A 9,502-nucleotide genomic window follows, 5' to 3' on the forward strand; every position below is an offset into this window, starting at 1 on the left:
TTGCTCCATATATAGTATCCAATTTAACGGATCCTTGCCATCAAACTTCCTCATATTGCATTTTCTTTATTTTGGGAGCTCTATCTTGAAATGAATGTAACTCTGTAATTTCATATCTCCAAGTTCTGAAATTGCATCCTACAGTATCCCTCTAGGTCCTCTTTCTAACCTTGCAAGTCTGATCAAGATTGGATTCTGCAAGGAAGAGTTATGTCAAATCTCCCACGATGACCTGATTATAGACTTGTTTAGTTGAGAAATCTTGTACGAAGTGCCATGTGTCACTGTTTCAACCTCAGGACCTGAAACTGATTCACAAAAAGCTACGGTCCATCCTCTTTCTGTAACTTCTTACGAAATTTCAATTTGATGGTCAAAGAGAAAGTTATGACTATTGTCCCAAGGTCACCTATGTGGGATGTAATTCGGGAGCCTACAGAAACCCTAAATGTCTTGATAACAAAACAAGATTTGACATTTGGGCCCAAGGTTCACCAAGTTTTCGACTCAAATGGGTTTTAATTTTAGAGTCTTAAACTTTGTATAAAAACAATTATAGTGAAACTTCCACGATGACCTGTTTGAGATGGAATTCTAAAGCTTGAAAAAACCCTAACGTCCTTAGATCATATCTCCGAAAGTATAGCGAGACAAGATCGGAAATTTGGACCCAAGGTTCTGAGAGATGTCTCGCAAATGGGTTTTGGTTTTAACATCTGAAACTTCGCAGAAAAAATGTTATAGCGTGAATTCCACGATGACCTATTTGGAGCAACAAAACCCTAGAATCCAAAGCTTTGATACTAAATGTTATGAAACCAGCTCACAAAAAGATAGAAAAGAAAGATCAACGCCTTAGAAATGAGCCTCTTCCAGGGGGAAACCTCCTTTACATTACAAAAATGAAAAATTCTTGGATGATACAAATGACAAGACCTCCTTTCTATATATAGGAGTCTAAGGGGTCATGGGGAAGAATAATAATAATAATGTAAGGGCATAACAATAACAATAGTGGGCTTCTATGGGGACGAATAATAACAATATGGGGACTACATGGGCACAATGATGTAATAAAGGGGTTGGACTAATAACAATAAGGGATTACACTAGTAATATAGGGACCTAACAAAAATGGGCCACTTTTTTTATTATATTTATTTTTTAGATGATTTGTTTTTCTTATTTAAATTGAACATTAAATTTTCTTTTTTATCGGTTGTTGTTCAATATATTGATAATTGATTGAAGTCTTTGTTTATTCATTACTATTTGGTTGAGCCTAGATTTGAGTCATGGAATATGTTATCTTTACATTTCCTCCATGGTTTATCTTCGTGATGATTATGTTTTATGAATTGGTAGACCTATTGTAATTTGTAATGTTATTATGAATGATGTGGGTTAGATCTTTTCCTCATGTCTTCTTGGAAGATTGAAAGCATTTCTTGTGTTTTCACTACCTTTTGTTACATGGACATCATTATTTCTTGAGTTCTAACACCATGACTTATATAATTCATTTGGCATATGGTCTACTCATATTTTCCCAACCCTTTTCAAGGTATGGATTAAAACCTATGCAATTTTAACCTATGGATTAATGGCTCATATTATTGAAATATGGGTTTATGCCATTTTAATGTTTTATTGCACTGAACCATGTGTTCCTGAACCATAATAATATGTAGTCATGTCATGAAAAAAACATTCAATATGTGATAAGGTCAGTGATTAATGGTTTCATTGATATTTATGGCTATGTGGAAAACGATGGTATTAGCGGCTCATTGTGCGCTTAACATTGTTATCAGGAAAACTAGTGTCCATTCAGAGCTACTAATCCCACTAAGAAGGGTAGCTATCTTAGAAAAAAACAAACTAAAGTTACTTGTGTTTTCCTTTATGAGAGATATGTTAACACCCAGGTTGTTCCCTTTGACTCTAAGGGAATACGGCAGGGGTAACCACTAACCAATCTTTGGATTACAGTGCCTAGCCACACTATAATCAGAGAGGGCTCTCTCTTTATAATTTGTCTATGTTCTGTGGAGATTTTAGGCTAGCTATGAAATGAGGGTGTTTAGTTTTGTGCTTTGGTTGAAGGATGTCTTTCTGTACTTGAAGTGTGCAATCTGCATATGAGTTTATTTCATTGGGCAATGGAGTCTGTGGCTACAAGTGTTTAGAAACCTTGAGATGATTTACTGAAATTACAGGGCCATTTAAATACTTCATATAACAAAGTTAGATTATGATGGTGACATGTGAACAACCAGTGAAAAGCATTCAAGAATCTTCCACTGAGCTGGGGTGTGGGAAAGAGATGGATGCCTCAGGAGAAAACTTGAATTTCTGAAAATATCTATCACAGTGAGAGATATGGCTTGAAAGTGTAGCAATTAAGAATTACACCTTATTTACTCTATCTGAAGAAAACATTTATAACAGCTTCGATTGAGTTCAGGTTAATCTGTGATTAAGTCCTGGAACTATTCTTTTACTTTGCCATTAAGTGTAAAACTCACAAACATGAAAGAAGATGAAAGACCCAAAAAAAAAAAAACATATAACACAGAGGTTTAAAGAAGACTTATTGTGCTATGAAACATGCAGGAATCCTGTAACATTCAGCCAGCCACACAGTGCATCAAGGAACACAGAGCTTTGGAAATTCCATCCACCTTTTGTATTATTTCTCTGAGAGTTGTACAGCAACAGAAATATAGAAATGAAATCAACAACAACACCTTGCAAACTCATGCGAAGGGGACTTTATAGAAATGTTTATACAAAATATCTCAGGTATTGAGTCATCTGAGAGAGAAATATCTTCATTACTTCGTACAGAAAAGTAGAAAAGAAGTTATTACAGCTTTGAATACAACATAACTGCTCTTTAAGTCTGTCAGAGGATATTTTGACCTTTGGAGGTCACTAAGTCGGTTGGAACGCTTTGCTTTAATGCTGGAAAATGTGTCTTTACATTTGCTGCGCTGTATCTTCTCGGCCCTGCCACCTGTGACTGTGCTTGCTGCTGTGGTGACCGAATAGCCTTGCTGAGTTGGCTCAGCCTTTCATCCTTCCTTTGTATGCTTATCTACCAAAATTTTCCGTGTGTATGATCACTTATAAATTTGAAAAAACTTAACATTACAGGTTCTGGCTTGATAATATTAGCTGTGTCAATCTATTCCAGACTTCCTGTGTGGGCAATTGGTGCTTCACAATTGCCTCTATGGTTTCATCTTCTTCTGTATATTTATAGAAATTTGGAGGCACATCGAACAGATGATTGATCTCGTTCATGATGAAAAACAGGTTTTCCACCCTATTGTAGAGAGTCTGCCCTGATGCTGGCCCTGATTCTGCTGAAGTGCTAGGCTGTCCTGCAATTTGACTTGCAGCAAAGGCATTGACCCTTTTAACATAATTTTCATGGGTAAGCAGTCTTCCCACACTGCTTAGTATGCTGGGGAGGCCTCTGTTTTGTAATACCTGAAACCTGTCCATGAACCTGTTGATTTCGGTCTGCATATCTTGGGTTCTCCTTTCTAATGTTCCAACCAGGTTTCTTAATGTCAGGACCCTTTTAACCATTGAGATTGTCTCAGTCCTGTGAGCAATTCCCATGGTGGTCAGTTGAGAGCTTGTCCTGTTATTTAATATGTTGATCATCCTATTGGCAGCATCAGGCATGTTGCCAAGGCTTGCTCTTGCTCTGTGTATCTCCCTATTTGCCTTTGTAATGAGCGCTGACTGCTCATCTATGGTCTCAATGAATTGTCACTGATCAGTAATGGACTGGCCAATATTGGCCCACAGGACTGTTTTGAGCTCTGCTGTCACCTTATCTAGTGTGAGCTCTTTCTCAAGCTCAGTTATTCTCTTTTTGAGAGCTTTTATATCTCTTTCCTTCTCAGCCACAATCTGTTTGCTCTTATCATACCTTTCATTTACTTTAGCCAAAGATTCCTTGGCTTGATTAAGCTCTAACATTTGAGCTTCCAGGACTTGAATCTCATTCTGAAGCTTCTGCATATCCAGACTATGAGTCTGCTCTGTTGTTGGTGCAGCTGTCGATGTAGTTGGTGCTGTTGGTTCTGTTTGTTGAGGAGGAGGAGCAGTAGTTGGAGCAGCTTCCTCAAGGTTGATTACTTCAGGAGGAGGCTGGGAGGTTTGACCTTCTTCTCTTTGTTTCAAGGCTGCCTGTAATGCTGCCTTTGCAGCCTCCGATTCTCCCAGCTTTTCTTGAGTTTGGATTAGCTGCTTGTACAGAGATACCAACAAGGTTGTGGCCTCTTGATCATGTCTTTGCTGGGAAACATCATCTGTTTGAGGGTGAATTGTGGCTGGGAGTTTGATCTTTCTCCTCAAAGCTGCCATGTCTGCATCCCTCAACTTTAATATCTCTTGTATGCCCTTGATATCTTTGGGATCATGCCCAATCTCTATGATGATGTCTTCTAAGGACCTAATTCTGTTGTCCTTTGCTTGAGAGGATGCTTTCTCCAACTCAAGCTGAGCAGCTGTGTTGTTAAGGCTACTTGTAGCCTGTAATTATCCAATGTTTGGTCTGCCAGGGAAGCATAGACCATCTCACCCGTTTGCTTATGCAGTTCTATTTTGTCCATTGGGTGGATATCCTTGGCAAGGACCTCCAGGTTGGTCCTCAAGTAGTCAGAGGCAGATTGGGGCTGCACTGTTGTTGGCATAAAATGATTCATGATCATTTTGCCTTCCTGCACATCATATGTAGACATGAGTCTTTGTTGATTGGTGGGAGCCATGTTTAACAGATGGTTATACAGCTGTATTTTGATGGGCTCATTTCTCCTCTTAATGTCGATGAACTGCTGTTTAATGCTGAGTCCACCTTCCCTTTGCTGATTTGAGGAACTCACTTCTCCTCCCATTGCTCTATCCTGTTCCTGTTGAAAGGAACTTGCTGATGCTTCCCTGCTGGGTGGGACCATACCAAAAGACTGTCCCATTGGCATTTCTTCCTCTGAGAAGGGATTGATTCTTTGTCTTTTCTCCCCATGAGTTGTTGATGTTGTAAGGGGAGTCTCTCTGTCCCTTTTCCTGCTTGTATCCTCCTTTTGTGGAGTTTGGAGGATTGATGCCTCAGCTGAAGTTTCTTGCCTTGGAGGCACAGTTTGTTCAGTGGATTTAGGGGCTTCCACTGTTTGCTCTTGCTGGACAGGCTGCTCCTGTCTTTGTTCTTCTTGCTGTTGGTGTTGTGTTTGTTACTGCACTTCCTGTTGCATCATTTCTTCTTGTTGTTGGACTAGTGTTTCCATTTTCTCTTCAGTCATAGGAGGTGGCTGTTCCATCTGCTTTTCTTTGCCTTTGCTGGATGTCTGTGGAGTATTCATGGCAGCTTGCTGATGTGTTGTTGAGGATGAGGCAGCTGCTCCAAGTTGTCTTTGATATGAGAGGGGAACCTGTCCACAAGTTTCCAAGTCAGCTTCTTTTTGAATATTTCTAGCCTCTCTTTCTAGTAACTCTTCACTAGTAATTTCCTCTTCTAGGGTGCCCTTTTTCCAGCTCAATGCATTGGCATACTGCTCAATCTCAGGCAACCTCATATGTGCATAGCTACCCAATTTGTATTTTATCCTCCTGAGGGAAACAAAATGATTGGGGTCATAGGGTATCCATTCAAAACTAGTTTGCAGTTTGAGGGCCTCTAGGATACTATTTGCCTCTTTCCATCCCTCCTCTCTTTTGTTATATAGGAAAGGGCCCAGCTGGCTCCTTACCTTCAACTATGCCTTCTTGTTCTTGCTTTGGAAGTGGAGGTAGTCGGCATTCCCAAATTGCCTGAAGTATTCTAGGGCAAAAAGTCTCATAGGGACATACCTTGGCAGCCTATAAGGCTTCAACTCACAGCCATATACTCTGATCACTGTGTGGTGTTGGTAAAAGTACCAATTACCAATGCTGTAGGTTTTAGAGAGATGGAGAACTCTCCTCATGTCATCAGTTAACCTTGGAGGAGAAACACCATACAATAATGTCATAGCTGGATGAATGAACAAGTCTATGAACTCACAGTATGTGTATGGTGATACAGAGGTGCAATGAAAAACTGAGGTCCAAAACACAACTGACCTTGGATTCCCCTGGGCATTAACTTGCTTCAGGGGAATGAGGAAGCTGCCTGGTTGATAAAACAAGAATAGATGGTAAATGTATGAAGTGTATCTGAACAATCTTTCCCTTTGCAGATTCATTAGCTGGTCATGGATCCTATCTGCAATATATGTGGCATAGTCATAATGTACAGCTGGAGGCTTTCCAGGAGAGAATATAGACAACATTTCCATTATACTATCATCCACATCCTCCACTCCCCTGAACCATAGGACATAGCTGATCAAATCCACTAACATTCTGCCCAATTCATTTAAGTATGCATATCCAATAGGAGGAGTTCTGATGGCTTCAGAGCTTGGTTGTATGAACAGCTGATTGATTTTGATGATCTGGTCATTTGACAACTTAGTCCCCTTCTTTATCAAGTTCTGCATGTAGAGGGGGGGTCAATGGTTTTGCAGTGTGGAAATGCAGCATCTCATTTATGCTCTCTAGGGTGATATGGAACAGAATTGAGCCTGTGGGGCTGAGAACAGCTCTTTGGCATGGATCATAGCACTCCTGGCATCTGTGGATCAATTCTGGCATAGGATTTACCTGGGGGAGGTTGTAGATGGGAAAGTTTGAGTCCCAAATGCCTAGGATATCAGCTCCACTAAGGTGCTGGGCTTTCAACTCATTTAGCATCTGAATATTATATTTAGAGCCTAATGGAAAATAGTCTAACATCTGATAATCCACATCTCCCAGAGATTTCCATTCTAACTCCCTTTGAGGGGTATTGAGAGGCTTGATGTTCAGTGCAATTGGAGTTTCCATGGTCTATTAAGCTTCTGACTTGCAGGTGAACTGGTTGAAGTAAGAAAAACAACACAGAGGTGATTCCTTACAATGGAAGTGTGAATTTCAAGGACCAGAGGGTGAATTGAGCACACAGCAATTGAAATACTGTCTAACGGATTGATAAAAATAAATAGCAGGGCTGACCAGAACTTTTCTAAGGTGAATTTAGCCAGCAGAGGTTTCTAACTCACGATTGCGCGAGCTACCTGTGAATTCAGGTTGATTCAGTCAAATGCAGGTTTCGTAAATTGTTTGTTGCCTTGCCAGAGGGAAATAGGTACAGGTTACTGGATACTAGACGGTGAATTCAGTGTTTTAACACTCCCTTAACAGTTTGTTTGTAGAAATTTGGATAAAAACCAGGTGCAGAGAATAATTTCGAGAAATACCTTGCGGATTGCCAATGACAGTTGCAAATGCAGGTACGACGGAGGCACCCGCGGTTTCAGAGTCGAACGGTGCAGGTTGGCGCTGGTATGGTCGTCAAATACATGCAGGAACAACAACAGTCTCTTTCGACAAAAGTAGAAAAAACACGAAATTTTGGCCTAAAAATAGATTTTTGTCATATTGGCGCCTTTTTGGGATGACGTCAGGATGACGTCATTGGGTGGGGTCGGAGTCGGATGACGTCAGCATGACGTCACCGGTGATGTGGCAGGTCCTGGTTGGTCCATGGATATGCTGAAGTGGTGAACATGTCAGCGAAGAGACGGACGAATGAGGTGATGCGACGGCGGGGTGGCAGCGACGTGGCTCTGACGTGGGCATGACATGGGACCAGCAAACCGGGTGGTAAGTGAAACAGTGGTAATGGTTTTCTCGGACCGCTTACAATACGGCCCCGGTTTTGTCAGAGGCCGACCCGAGAGACTGAGAATGTGACGTGTGGCCGAGGACTGACGTAACCCTTCGTCAGTTTCTCGGGTACTAACTTTCGGGCATGGGGACCAACCCGATATGCATAAGGGCCGTCCGATCAGAGGCGCTCGATCGGACGGCTGACGGGTTGATGAAGTGATCGAGCGATACGGAAGGGGGGCGGGATATAAAAATATATTTTTTGGGATGCGCGCTTAGCGGAAGACCATTGGGGTATGAAGGATTTCGATGGTTTTTTAATATATTTTCAATAAAACCAATATAGCGCCCGAACCATTGGATAACATAAAAAATGGGTTCTTTATGAATAGTTTTGTCAAAATGCGCCCGGTGCTTAGACTTTGGATAAAGGAGAAAAGTGGGTTTTTAGAGTATTTTTGCCAACAAAGCGAGTTAAAGGGACAAAAGGGGTTTTTAGCAAGGTTTTTGGGGATTTTTTGGGTTTTTCTGAGCAGAGGGAAGGTGAGAGCTTAGGGGAGAGGTTGTTGCTCATAACCAGAGGTTAGAGCAGCCCCAGGACAGGGTTGACCACAGTCCCAGGTGGACTAAAGTCTCCCTTTAGACAGACATATTTAGCTATAATGCTAAAAGGAGGATATTTATAGAATGCTTTGGGGGTTTATACACCATGGTGTTAATAATACTAGGGAAAGGGTAACATAGGGGAATTACATAATAGAGTTAGAGTTAATATGGGGGAATATGTGAATGAGGGGAAAATCACTAAGTTTACTTGAAACTTACTTAGTTTAGGGAGTAGATCAAATTGAAAAGAATTTTTAGACAAGAAATGTGGCTTTTCAATGAATAAAACCACCATCAAACCTCAAGTTTTCTAAGCAATTCAATTGATGAGGGATGTTAGTAATGAGTGGGAAAAGGGATAATTGGGAAGTTAGACATGCTTCTTTGTTTTTCTTTTCTCATCTTGACCATTAAGGTTAAATCTGAAATGAATACCACTTCTGCAACCCCACCTACTTACCCAGCTACTTTGCCTAGCATTTTTTGTTTCTTCTTGGAGGGTGCAATTAGGCTTGCAGACCCTTACTTGCCTTTTATTTTCTTTGGATTTTTCTTTTGTTTTTCTATCTACTTCTACCCTTATTTCTTCCAAGGTCCCAGATTAAGCTGTTGGGAGCCTTTTCTTCTCTACCTGAACTACTTGTCTGCCAAGATTAAACAGTTTGGACAGACTCCTTTCTCTATTCTACAACTGAAAATTTAAAACATGACATGATCCAGTTTAGACTGTTGGACCATCCATCAAAATTTGAGTCCCCATCAAGCTATAAGCATAGATTGTATTCTTATGGAAATATGTGATCTTTGCATCATCAAAGCAGAGCATATTTGGACCTTTTCATTGCCAATCATGAAATATGAAACCTATTGGTATAGGTAGCTAACAAGATAGATGAGAGAGAAGCAGAGAGTACCAACCTCAGTCTTTCGCTAGTCTCCTTGCTTGTTTCCTCTCTCCCTTGATATAGTTTTCACCACTCCTTTCTCACTTTTCCCACTTCAAAGAACACATGTAGAGTCAAGGCAGCAAAATACCATCAAAGCATAGAGATCTATAGCCATAAAAAATATAGGATCAGATGTATATTAACCATACAAATGCATATACAAATACAAGATTCAGAGATATACAAATATATGGAGGAAAACT

Source organism: Pinus tabuliformis, chromosome 5_1 (genome assembly GCF_031772625.1).
Source record: "Pinus tabuliformis cultivar Carrire ecotype Pingquan chromosome 5_1, CPIR1, whole genome shotgun sequence".
In the NCBI taxonomy this organism is placed as follows: Eukaryota; Viridiplantae; Streptophyta; class Pinopsida; order Pinales; family Pinaceae; genus Pinus; species Pinus tabuliformis.